This window comes from Cherax quadricarinatus, chromosome 20 (assembly GCF_038502225.1).
Source record: "Cherax quadricarinatus isolate ZL_2023a chromosome 20, ASM3850222v1, whole genome shotgun sequence".
Classification (NCBI taxonomy): Eukaryota; Metazoa; Arthropoda; class Malacostraca; order Decapoda; family Parastacidae; genus Cherax; species Cherax quadricarinatus.
The window spans coordinates 45362337-45377350 of NC_091311.1; positions in this window are offsets into that span (position 1 = coordinate 45362337).

Below are 15014 nucleotides of genomic sequence, written 5' to 3' on the forward strand. Positions count from 1 at the left end.
CCCCATATTTAAGAAAGGAGACAGAAACGAGGCACTAAACTACAGACCTGTGTCTCTGACATGTATTGTGTGCAAAGTCATGGAGAAGATTATCAGGAGGAGAGTGGTCGAACACCTGGAAAGGAACAAGATTATAAATGAAAACCAGCATGGGTTCATGGAAGGCAAATCCTGTACCACAAACCTCCTGGAGTTTTATGACAAGGTAACAGAAGTAAGACACGAGAGAGAGAGGTGGGTAGATTGCGTTTTCCTAGACTGCAGGAAGGCCTTTGACACAGTTCCCCACAAGAGATTAGTGCAGAAGCTGGAGGATCAGGCGCATGTAAAAGGGAGGGCACTGCAATGGATAAGGGAATACATGACAGGGAGGCAGCAACGAGTCATGGTACGTGAAGAGGTATCACAGTGGGTGCCTGTTACGAGCGGGGTCCCACAGGGGTCAGTTCTAGGACCAGTGCTATTTTTGATATATGTGAACGACATGATGGAAGGAATAGACTCTGAAGTGTCCCTGTTCGCAGATGATGTGAAGTTGATGAGAAGAATTAAATCGGACGAGGATGAGGCAGGACTGCAAAGAGACCTGGACAGGCTGGACATGTGGTCCAGTAACAGGCTTCTCGAAATCAATCCAGCCAAATGCAAAGTCATGAAGATTGGGGAGGGGCAAAGAAGACCGCAGACAGAGTATAGGCTAGGTGGACAAAGACTACAGACCTCACTCAGGGAGAAAGACCTTGGGGTGACCATAACACCGAGCACATCACCGGAGGCACACATCAACCAAATAACCGCTGCAGCATACGGGCGCCTGGCAAACCTGAGAATAGCGTTCCGATACCTTAATAAGGAATCGTTCAAGACACTGTACACTGTGTATGTTAGGCCCATACTGGAATATGCAGCACCAGTCTGGAACCCACACCTGGTCAAGCACGTCAAGAAGTTAGACAAAGTACAAAGGTTTGCAACTAGGCTAGTCCCAGAGCTCAAGGGAATGTCGTACGAGGAAAGGTTAAGGGAAATCGGACTGACGACACTGGAGGACAGAAGGGTCAGGGGAGACATGATAACGACATACAAGATACTGCGGGGAATAGACAAGGTGGACAGAGATAGGATGTTCCAGAGAGGGGACACAGGGACAACGGGTCACAACTGGAAGCTGAAGACTCAGACGAGTCACAGGGACGTTAGGAAGTATTTCTTCAGTCATAGACTTGTCAGCAAGTGGAATAGCCTAGTAAGTGAAGTAGTGGAGGCAGGAACCATACATAGTTTTAAGAAGAGGTATGACAAAGCTCAGGAAGCAGAGAGAGAGAGGACCCAGTAGCGATCAGTGAAGAGGCGGGGCCAGGAGCTGAGTCTCGACCCCTGCAACCACAATTAGGTGAGTACAATTAGGTGAGTACACGCACACACACACACACACACACACACACACACGCACAGACACATGCGCACACACACACACACACATACACACACACACACTCGATCGAAGACCAGGCAGAACTACAAAGGGATCTGGACAGGCTGCAGACCTGGTCCAGCAATTGGCTCCTGGAGCTCAATCCCACCAAGTGCAAAGTCATGAAGATTGGGGAAGGGCAAAGAAGACCGCAGACGGAGTACAGTCTAGGGGGCCAGAGACTACAAACCTCACTCAAGGAAAAAGATCTTGGGGTGAGTATAACACCAGGCACATCTCCTGAAGCGCACATCAACCAAATAACTGCTGCAGCATATGGGCGCCTAGCAAACCTCAGAACAGCATTCCGACATCTTAATAAGGAATCATTCAGGACCCTGTACACCGTGTACGTTAGGCCCATATTGGAGTATGCGGCACCAGTTTGGAACCCACACCTAGCCAAGCACGTAAAGAAACTAGAGAAAGTGCAAAGGTTTGCAACAAGACTAGTCCCAGAGCTAAGAGGTATGTCCTACGAGGAGAGGTTAAGGGAAATCAACCTGACGACACTGGAGGACAGGAGAGATAGGGGGGACATGATAACGACATACAAAATACTGAGAGGAATTGACAAGGTGGACAAAGACAGGATGTTCCAGAGATTGGACACAGTAACAAGGGGACACAGTTGGAAGCTGAAGACACAGATGAATCACAGGGATGTTAGGAAGTATTTCTTCAGCCACAGAGTAGTCAGTAAGTGGAATAGTTTGGGAAGTGATGTAGTGGAGGCAGGATCCATACATAGCTTTAAGCAGAGGTATGATAAAGCTCACGGCTCAGGGAGAGTGACCTAGTAGCGATCAGTGAAGAGGCGGGGCCAGGAGCTCGGACTCGACCCCCGCAACCTCAACTAGGTGAGTACAACTAGGTGAGTACACACACGTACACACACACACACACACACACACACACACACACACACACACACACACACACACACGAGGAGAGGTTAAAGGAGAGGTTAAGGAAACTCAACCTGACAACATTGGAGGACAGGAGGGTTACGGAGGACATGGCAACGACATATAAAATACTGAGAGGAACTGACAAGTTAGATAGGGTCAGAATGTTTGAGATACGACGCAGCAACAAGTTGAAAACTCAGATGAGTCGCAGGGATGTTAGGAAGTATTTCTTCAGTCATAGAGTCGTCAGGAAGTGAAACAATCTGAAGAGTGATGTAGTGGAGGTAGAATCCATACATAGCTATAAGAAGAGATACGATAAAGCTCATGGAGTTGGGAGAGAGTGGACCTAGTAGCAACCAGCGAAGAGGCTGGGACAGGAGCTATGATTCAACCCCTGTAACCACAAACAGGTGAGTACATACAGTTGAGTACACACCAGGTGTCTCTCATATACGAGACGATGTTTCGGTCTCTGCGCGATCGAAGAGAGATACAATCGTATACCTCAATGGACGCAGAACGAAGAGCAGAGTTCTGTGTAAATGTATAATGCAGTCAGACATCACCAATGAATAACTGTAGCCAATTATGCAGAGCATTCACTAGTTATGGCATGGTAACTAATATCCCAATTTCTTCAATAAAAATAGCAAACAGGCTAATAACAAATTAGCATTTTTATAAGAAAGAGAAATTTGCATAAAGTCTACGAGCAGCCAGACTAAACAACGGCAGCTAGGAAGGCGAAGCAAGATTCTGCAGACTAGCGCCTAGACACAGTAGTAGCGACACAACCTTGAGAGAGAGGTAGGCTCCTTGACGCCCGTCAGGAACTCTTGATAAAGGAAATGGACGTGACCTCCCCTTCTGTGGCTTGAGCCTGACTATCTCCCATTTTCCCATGCGCTACCCTTTGAATAAGAACATAAGAACATAAGAACGATGGAACACTGCAGGCCTACTGGCCCATGCGAGGCAGGTCCAAGTCTCCTACCGGCTTAAGCCAATGCACCCAACCTAGTCAGGTCAGGTCACATTGACTTAAGGGAGGAACACGGCAACCGACCTGGTAGCACAAGCTATCAGGTCTAACTCACACCCACCCACATCTACTCATGTATTTATCCAACCTATTTTTAAAGCTACACAACGTTCTGGCCTCTATAACGGTACTTGGGAGTTTGTTCCACTCATCCACAACTCTATTACCAAACCAGTACTTTCCTATATCCTTCCTGAATCTGAATTTTTCCAACTTAAAACCATTGCTGCGAGTCCTGTCTAGGCTAGATATTTTCAGCACACTATTTACATCCCCTTTATTTATTCCTGTCTTCCATTTATACACCTCAATCATATCCCCCCTAATTCAACAACAACAAAAACAACCTTTAATAATAATAATCAAAAGCCACGGTACAAGGCATTTTGCAAACAGATTTCAATAGAGTCTGGCAGTAGACAACAATATATCATGGCAAGATGAGGAATTACACACATATGCAACACCTGGGTATCTTTATTTGGAGAGAGACAGAGAGAGAGAGACTGATCATATACATATGGAAGATACTGAAGGGCCTAGTCCCAAATTTGCACACTAACATAACACCTGGAGTGAAAGATACAGGAGGAAATGTAAAATCGATCCAGTGAATAGTAGGCGCGCCATGAGCACAATAAGAAAAAACTATATCAACATTCATGGGCCCAGACTATTGAAGGTGCTGCCATCAAGACTACGTAACATCTTAACCAGAAGATATCAGAAACACTGCTGGATCAAGGACATAAGTTTTCATGAAGAAACATGGTGGATTTGTGAGCCAGCTGGCCGGCCTAGTGTAAGCAGAAGTAGCAAGACGTATCTGTTTTCTTGCGTGTTTATGATACAGAAAGAAGAGACCAGCAATACTACCTTATGTAAAACAATTACAGGTTTCCGTTTCAAACGCATTTGGCAAGACAGTAGTACCTCCCTAGATTAACAGAAAAGCTTGGTTTCAGACCAAACTGAAAGGGTAGATCTCTTGAAACTGGTCACATGCATATCACGGGTATACCATAATTGATGGCAATATCCAAGTTTATTATTTATAATGGTGACAAGGAAGTACTTTATTATGCCTTAAATTCCCTGTTCTCTTAAAAGTTAGGTTAGGGAAAATTGGTTATCCACTGGACAAGTGTTTCCTGACGCAGGTCTTAGTATGTGAACAGAAAAAAAGTCGAGGGTCACCCACCTCCAGTTGTACCTCCATATAGTCACGAGTGTCAGGTCTCAGCTAGTGGCTGTGTCACGTAACAAAAACAAATGAATAATAACATTATTATAATATACTTTCACGTTATTGTCAAGTTATCAAAAAGTTGAACAATAGAAACCCGACCACTTCTTTACGTTCAAGGTGACACATACGAGTGGCAAAATAATTAACATGATCAAACTGGAGTGCTCTACATAACAGGAAATTATTCTTCTGCCAGAAAGTGATCGACCTCATGAAACAGTCTTGTATATATATACATATATATATATATATATATATATATATATATATATATATATATATATATATATATATATATAATCCACAGTTGGTTGGTTGGTTAATAAGGATTCAAGTCTACATACTATACGAGAACATTAAAGCTGCTGGTAAAATAATCACCACAAGTCATCAATACTTCAATCCATCACCACCAGTCATCAATACTTCAATCCACCGCCACCAGTCATCAATACTTCAATCCATCACCACCAGTCATCAATACTTCAATCCATCACCACCAGTCATCAATACTTCAATCCATCACCACCAGTCATCAATACTTCAATCCATCACCACCAGTCATCAATACTTCAATCCATCACCACCAGTCATCAATACTTCAATCCATCACCACCAGTCATCAATACTTCAATCTATCACCACCAGTCATCAATACTTCAATCTATCACCACCAGTCATCAATACTTCAATCCATCACCACCAGTCATCAATACTTCAATCCATCACCACCAGTCATCAATACTTCAATCCATCACCACCAGTCATCAATACTTCAATCCATCACCACCAGTCATCAATACTTCAATCCATCACCACCAGTCATCAATACTTCAATCCATCACCACCAGTCATCAGTACTTCAATCTATCACCACCAGTCATCAATACTTCAATCTATCACCACCAGTCATCAATACTTCAATCCATCACCACCAGTCATCAGTACTTCAATCTATCACCACCAGTCATCAATACTTCAATCCATCACCACCAGTCATCAATACTTCAATCCATCACCACCAGTCATCAATACTTCAATCCATCACCACCAGTCATCAATACTTCAATCCATCACCACCAGTCATCAATACTTCAATCCACCACCACCAGTCATCAATACTTCAATCTATCACCACCAGTCATCAATACTTCAATCTATCACCACCAGTCATCAATACTTCAATCCATCACCACCAGTCATCAATACTTCAATCTATCACCACCAGTCATCAATACTTCAATCTATCACCACCAGTCATCAATACTTCAATCCATCACCACCAGTCATCAATACTTCAATCTATCACCACCAGTCATCAATACTTCAATCTATCACCACCAGTCATCAATACTTCAATCCATCACCACCAGTCATCAATACTTCAATCCACCACCACCAGTCATCAATACTTCAATCCATCACCACCAGTCATCAATACTTCAATCCATCACCACCAGTCATCAATACTTCAATCCATCACCACCAGTCATCAATACTTCAATCTATCACCACCAGTCATCAATACTTCAATCCATCACCACCAGTCATCAATACTTCAATCCATCACAACCAGTCATCAATACTTCAATCCATCACCACCAGTCATCAATACTTCAATCCATCACCACCAGTCATCAATACTTCAATCCACCACCACCAGTCATCAATACTTCAATCCATCACCACCAGTCATCAATACCTCAATCCATCACCACCAGTCATCAATACTTCAATCTATCACCACCAGTCATCAATACTTCAATCTATCACCACCAGTCATCAATACTTCAATCCATCACCACCAGTCATCAATACTTCAATCTATCACCACCAGTCATCAATACTTCAATCCATCACCACCAGTCATCAATACTTCAATCTATCACCACCAGTCATCAATACTTCAATCTATCACCACCAGTCATCAATACTTCAATCCACCACCACCAGTCATCAATACTTCAATCCACCACCACCAGTCATCAATACTTCAATCCACCACCACCAGTCATCAATACTTCAATCCACCACCACCAGTCATCAATACTTCAATCCACCACCACCAGTCATCAATACTTCAATCCATCACCACCAGTCATCAATACTTCAATCCATCACCACCAGTCATCAATACTTCAATCCACCACCACCAGTCATCAATACTTCAATCCATCACCACCAGTCATCAATACTTCAATCCATCACCACCAGTCATCAATACTTCAATCCATCACCACCAGTCATCAATACTTCAATCCATCACCACCAGTCATCAATACTTCAATCCATCACCACCAGTCATCAATACTTCAATCCATCACCACCAGTCATCAATACTTCAATCCATCACCACCAGTCATCAATACTTCAATCCATCACCACCAGTCATCAATACTTCAATCTATCACCACCAGTCATCAATACTTCAATCCATCACCACCAGTCATCAATACTTCAATCCATCACCACCAGTCATCAATACTTCAATCCATCACCACCAGTCATCAATACTTCAATCCACCACCACCAGTCATCAATACTTCAATCCACCACCACCAGTCATCAATACTTCAATCCACCACCACCAGTCATCAATACTTCAATCCACCACCACCAGTCATCAATACTTCAATCCACCACCACCAGTCATCAATACTTCAATCCACCACCACCAGTCATCAATACTTCAATCCACCACCACCAGTCATCAATACTTCAATCCACCACCACCAGTCATCAATACTTCAATCCACCACCACCAGTCATCAATACTTCAATCCATCACCACCAGTCATCAATACTTCAATCCATCACCACCAGTCATCAATACTTCAATCCATCACCACCAGTCATCAATACTTCAATCCACCACCACCAGTCATCAATACTTCAATCCATCACCACCAGTCATCAATACTTCAAGCCATCACCACCAGTCATCAATACTTCAATCCATCACCACCAGTCATCAATACTTCAATCCATCACCACCAGTCATCAATACTTCAATCCACCACCACCAGTCATCAATACTTCAATCCATCACCACCAGTCATCAATACTTCAAGCCATCACCACCAGTCATCAATACTTCAATCCATCACCACCAGTCATCAATACTTCAATCCATCACCACCAGTCATCAATACTTCAATCCATCACCACCAGTCATCAATACTTCAATCCATCACCACCAGTCATCAATACTTCAATCCATCACCACCAGTCATCAATACTTCAATCCATCACCACCAGTCATCAATACTTCAATCCATCACCACCAGTCATCAATACTTCAATCCATCACCACCAGTCATCAATACATCAATCTATCACCACCAGTCATCAATACTTCAATCCACCACCACCAGTCATCAATACTTCAATCCACCACCACCAGTCATCAATACTTCAATCCATCACCACCAGTCATCAATACTTCAATCCATCACCACCAGTCATCAATACTTCAATCCACCACCACCAGTCATCAATACTTCAATCACCACCAGTCATCAATACTTCAATCCATCACCACCAGTCATCAATACTTCAATCCATCACCACCAGTCATCAATACTTCAATCTATCACCATCAGTCATCAATACTTCAATCCATCACCACCAGTCATCAATACTTCAATCTATCACCACCAGTCATCAATACTTCAATCCATCACCACCAGTCATCAATACTTCAATCCACCACCACCAGTCATCAATACTTCAATCTATCACCACCAGTCATCAATACTTCAATCCATCACCACCAGTCATCAATACTTCAATCTATCACCACCAGTCATCAATACTTCAATCCATCACCACCAGTCATCAATACTTCAATCCAGCACCACCAGTCATCAATACTTCAATCCACCACCACCAGTCATCAATACTTCAATCCATCACCACCAGTCATCATTACTTCAATCCATCACCACCAGTCATCAATACTTCAATCCATCACCACCAGTCATCAATACTTCAATCCATCACCACCAGTCATCAATACTTCAATCCATCACCACCAGTCATCAATACTTCAATCCATCACCACCAGTCATCAATACTTCAATCTATCACCACCAGTCATCAATACTTCAATCCATCACCACCAGTCATCAATACTTCAATCCATCACCACCAGTCATCAATACTTCAATCCATCACCACCAGTCATCAATACTTCAATCTATCACCACCAGTCATCAATACTTCAATCCATCACCACCAGTCATCAATACTTCAATCCATCACCACCAGTCATCAATACTTCAATCTATCACCACCAGTCATCAATACTTCAATCCATCACCACCAGTCATCAATACTTCAATCCATCACCACCAGTCATCAATACTTCAATCCATCACCACCAGTCATCAATACTTCAATCCATCACCACCAGTCATCAATACTTCAATCTATCACCACCAGTCATCAATACTTCAATCCATCACCACCAGTCATCAATACTTCAATCTATCACCACCAGTCATCAATACTTCAATCTATCACCACCAGTCATCAATACTTCAATCCATCACCACCAGTCATCAATACTTCAATCTATCACCACCAGTCATCAATACTTCAATCTATCACCACCAGTCATCAATACTTCAATCCACCACCACCAGTCATCAATACTTCAATCCATCACCACCAGTCATCAATACTTCAATCCATCACCACCAGTCATCAATACTTCAATCCATCACCACCAGTCATCAATGCTTCAATCCATCACCACCAGTCATCAATACTTCAATCCATCACCACCAGTCATCAATGCTTCAATCCATCACCACCAGTCATCAATACTTCAATCCATCACCACCAGTCATCAATGCTTCAATCCATCACCACCAGTCATCAATACTTCAATCCATCACCACCAGTCATCAATGCTTCAATCCATCACCACCAGTCATCAATACTTCAATCCATCACCACCAGTCATCAATGCTTCAATCCATCACCACCAGTCATCAATACTTCAATCCATCACCACCAGTCATCAATGCTTCAATCCATCACCACCAGTCATCAATACTTCAATCCATCACCACCAGTCATCAATGCTTCAATCCATCACCACCAGTCATCAATGCTTCAATCCATCACCACCAGTCATCAATACTTCAATCCATCACCACCAGTCATCAATACTTCAATCCATCACCACCAGTCATCAATGCTTCAATCCATCACCACCAGTCATCAATGCTTCAATCCATCACCACCAGTCATCAATACTTCAATCCATCACCACCAGTCATCAATGCTTCAATCCATCACCACCAGTCATCAATACTTCAATCCATCACCACCAGTCATCAATGCTTCAATCCATCACCACCAGTCATCAATGCTTCAATCCATCACCACCAGTCATCAATGCTTCAATCCATCACCACCAGTCATCAATACTTCAATCCATCACCACCAGTCATCAATGCTTCAATCCATCACCACCAGTCATCAATACTTCAATCCATCACCACCAGTCATCAATACTTCAATCCATCACCACCAGTCATCAATACTTCAATCCATCACCACCAGTCATCAATACTTCAATCCATCATAAAGTTTTTAGAGTAACATCTTAAGTATATATGCACTAACTGGTAAACACTTCACGGTGTGTTAACCTGTATGTGCTCATCTGTATGTGACTGGAAGGGTCGAGTTTAAGCTCCTGGCCCCGCCTCTACACTTGCCGGTGTTGTGTGTATACTAAACGATTTGTGTTTACGTGGATCGATACTTAGCTCCTGGCCCTCCATCCTAGACACACCTGATTGATATCACTTACTTCTGGCTTTTTGGGCCTTATCATATCTACTCTTGAAGCTGTGTATTGAGTTTGCCTCCACCGCTGCCCCATACTAGTCATTCCACTTTTCAACCAGCCTGAGACTAAAGAAATACTTCCTTACATCGTTATGGTTGATCTTTTTCTTCAGTTTTCACCTGTGTCCGCTTGATCCTGACCATCGTAATTCAAGCAATTTGTCCCTATCAATTCCTTTTAAAATTGTATACATAGTAATCGTGTCGTTCCTTATCCTTCTCTTTGCTAGGGTCGTCAGGTTCAGTTCTTTCAGCCTATCACAGCGCATTCCTCGCCGTTCTGGTACTAGCCTGGTTGCAAACCTTTGCACCTTTTCTAGTTTCATCGCGTGTCTGACCAGGTGTGGGCTCCAAGCTGGTGTCGCGTACTCGATGACTGGCCTAACATGTGTCGTGTATAAGGTTCTGAAGGAGTCTTTATTGAAGTTCCCTAATGCTAATCTGAAGTACATTAATTCTTCATATGTCACTGCTGTTATGTTCTTTATGTGCAATTTTGACGATATGGTTGGCGTTATATTCAACTCCGGGCCATTCTGAATCCCGGATATTTTCAGCTTCTCTCCTCCCATACTGTACTCTGTGTCTGGTTTGCTCTCGCCTTCTCCAAAGCGCAAGACATGGCATTTGCTTAGGTTGAATTTGAGAAGCCACTTTTTTGACCGAATCTCCAGTATGTTGAGGTCTCCGGAGTTTATCCTGTTCTTATTTTTCTCTTTTGTTTTACATCATCAGAAAATAGTGACACATACGACTCAATCCCTTCTCTCTGGTAGGTCATTCACGTATATTAGGAACAGTAGTGATTCTAACACTAATTCTTGTGGAAGCCCGATTAGTTACCGTCTCCTATTAGGATGGGTCATCCCTTACTGTTACTCTGCCTTCCGTCATTTAGGTACTCCTAAACCCACAGGAGTATCCTACACTGAAACCCTGCTTGTTCTAATGTTTGGACTAATCTGTGGTACAGATTGTATCATATAATTTTCAACAGTCCAAGAAAATGCAGTCCAACTAACCCCGTCTTTCTTCTTTTAGAATTCCAACTAATTCACTTGACAGAATTTTCCATCCCTAAATCCATGCTTTTTTTTCTTTTTGCAGAGAATTTTTTCTCCAATTGTCCCAATATTATTTTCTTTATTATCTTCTCCAGAACTTTAGTCAGTATGTATGTAATTCAAGGTCTCTTGTCTTCTTTTTTAGACAAAGGGAAGACATTTGTCATTTTCCAATTTTCCGGCAGCAGTCGTGACTGGCGGGAGTGACTGAATACCTTTGCTATTGGGTCACATAGTTCATTTGCCCCTTCTGTCAGCAATGTAGATATGTTATCTGGAGTCACTGCTTGTGTGTGTGTGTGTGTGTGTGTGTGTGTGTGTGTGTGTGTGTGTGTGTGTGTGTGTGTTCACAGCGGTACAAGAACCGCACATACACACCTACATTAATATTAAATTAATTCCATGTTTGTAATACTCACATACGGTCAGCTTGCAGAACAAAAGAGATTAACTGCCACAACAATACAGAAGAGACATATAAAGCAGTACTTTAGAGTCAACGTTTCGCTCTGTGTAGAACACTATAAAGAGCGAAAAGTTGTCTCAATAAAATCTACCTCTGCACAGCGACTTTTTTTTTTTCTTCCCAACAATTAACTGATGCACCATGAATTTGTCGTTTTGTATTTCGACACTGAAAGACAGTCTTACTACTGACTAAAAATGAATTATTAAAATATACACAAGATTAAACCAGACTGAATGACGGCGGGAAGTATAAAAAAAAAACACTACTGGCTGCCCAATGGTCCCATACCACGGGCGGGATAGAACCCGCGGTCAGAGTCTCAACACTCCAGACCGTCGAATTAGCCACTAGACCAGATAGCCACAATAAGATTTGTCCAACTAGGTATATTTCTACACCATAGGAAGGTTAACACAGGCACCACTGTGACCACAAATGCAAGTTTTTACAGACGAATCTCCAGCTAGCTCAAATCCCCTCAATGCCGTCAACATGACTCACGAAACCGTAATGACACTTGCATTTGTGGTCACAGTGGTGCCTATGCTAACCTTCCTTTGGTGTAGAAATATACCTAGTTGGATGAATCTTATTGTGGCTAGCTGGTCTAGTGGCTAACTCGACGGTCTGGAGTTTTGAGACTCTCTGACCGCGGGTTCAATCCCACCCGTGGTATGGTTTGTTTACAATCGTGTCATTACGATTTCGTGAGTCGTGCCCAATGGTAGTGTTCAGCTGACCATTAAAGAGGACCCAGGTACGATTCCCGGGGATGAGAGAGAGAGAGAGAGAGAGAGAGAGTGAGAGAGAGAGAGAGAGAGAGAGAGAGAGAGAGAGAGACTAAGCAAGTTCATTTAGGCACAAGTTCAATTATTATACATAGTGTAAATTATCAAAGATAAACCCCCCCTCCAAAAAAAAAAAAGACAAAGTGACTTATTTCCATTGGGATCCTTGTAATATCTTATTATTTAAACCTTGTTCGACTAACAGTAAAATAGGTACCTGGATGTTGCAAATTTATTTGTGGATAGCATCCTAGGGAGGCACCCTAACGGAAATCAGCCGTGTTTCTTGGCTTTTACCTGGTTATCCAAAGTTAATAACTCTCCTGGGTCAATCCCACATCATGGGCTGTTCATAAATAAATGAAACACAACTTATCCGAGTTATCCAACCATTACAAACATTTTCTATAACAAATGATAAGTTAAGAAAACGATATTTCTTACGCTAAACTTTGTTATTTTTTACCGACACAAACTTTGGTTTTCGTTGAGGTGTATACTTTATTAATGTTTACTATACATAGTTTTACCGACTATTATACATTTATACAATGGCTGTAATACAAATTTATTAGTTATAGGCATACAATAATGAAAAAAATATGAAGATTTAATATGAATAACCAAAACAGTCATTGTGAAGATGGCGATAATGATGATGATTATGATTATGTTCGGATTATTAACCCAGACTAACTCAATAAAGCCATTGATATCAGCTGCGACCCACAACAGTCGACTAACACCCAGGTACCTACTTACTGCTAGGTAAACAGGGGCAGCAGATGTAAAGAAACATGCCAAATATTTCCACTCGTCCCTCTGTGTGAGAGCTGAGGCCGCTACCAGTTGTGTGCATATATATGTATATATATATGCATATATATATGCATATATATATATATATATATACATATATATATATACATATATATATATACATATATATACATATATATACATATATATACATATATATATATACATATATAGGTTGGTAGGTTGGTAGACAGCAACCACCCAGGGAAGTACTACCGTCCTGCCAGATGACTGTGAAACAAAAACCTGTAACTGTTTTGCATGATGGTAGGATTGCTGGTTTCTTTTTCTGTCTCATAAACACGCTAAGATAACAGGGATATCTTGCTACTCCTACTTACACTTTGGTCACACTTCACAGACACGCACATGCATATATATATATACATACATCTAGGTTTTTCTCCTTTTTCTAAATAGCTCTTGTTCTTTTTTATTTCTTCTATTGTCCATGGGGAAGTGGAAAAGAATCTTTCCTCCGTAAGCCATGCGTGTCGTATGAGGCGACTAAAATGCCGGGAGCAATGGGCTAGTAACCCCTTCTCCTGTATACAATTACTAAAAAAGAGAAGAAGAAAAACTTTATAAACCTGGGTTGCTTAAATGTGCGTGGATGTAGTGCGGATGACAAGAAACAGATGATTGCTGATGTTATGAATGAAAAGAAGTTGGATGTCCTGGCCCTAAGCGAAACAAAGCTGAAGGGGGTAGGAGAGTTTCAGTGGGGGGAAATAAATGGGATTAAATCTGGAGTATCTGAGAGAGTTAGAGCAAAGGAAGGGGTAGCAGTAATGTTAAATGATCAGTTATGGAAGGAGAAAAGAGAATATGAATGTGTAAATTCAAGAATTATGTGGATTAAAGTAAAGGTTGGATGCGAGAAGTGGGTCATAATAAGCGTGTATGCACCTGGAGAAGAGAGGAATGCAGAGGAGAGAGAGAGATTTTGGGAGATGTTAAGTGAATGTATAGGAGCCTTTGAACCAGGTGAGAGAGTAATTGTGGTAGGGGACTTGAATGCTAAAGTAGGAGAAACTTTTAGAGAGGGTGTGGTAGGTAAGTTTGGGGTGCCAGGTGTAAATGATAATGGGAGCCCTTTGATTGAACTTTGTATAGAAAGGGGTTTAGTTATAGGTAATACATATTTTAAGAAAAAGAGGATAAATAAGTATACACGATATGATGTAGGGCGAAATGACAGTAGTTTGTTGGATTATGTATTGGTAGATAAAAGACTGTTGAGTAGACTTCAGGATGTACATGTTTATAGAGGGGCCACAGATATATCAGATCACTTTCTAGTTGTAGCTACACTGAGAGTAAAAGGTAG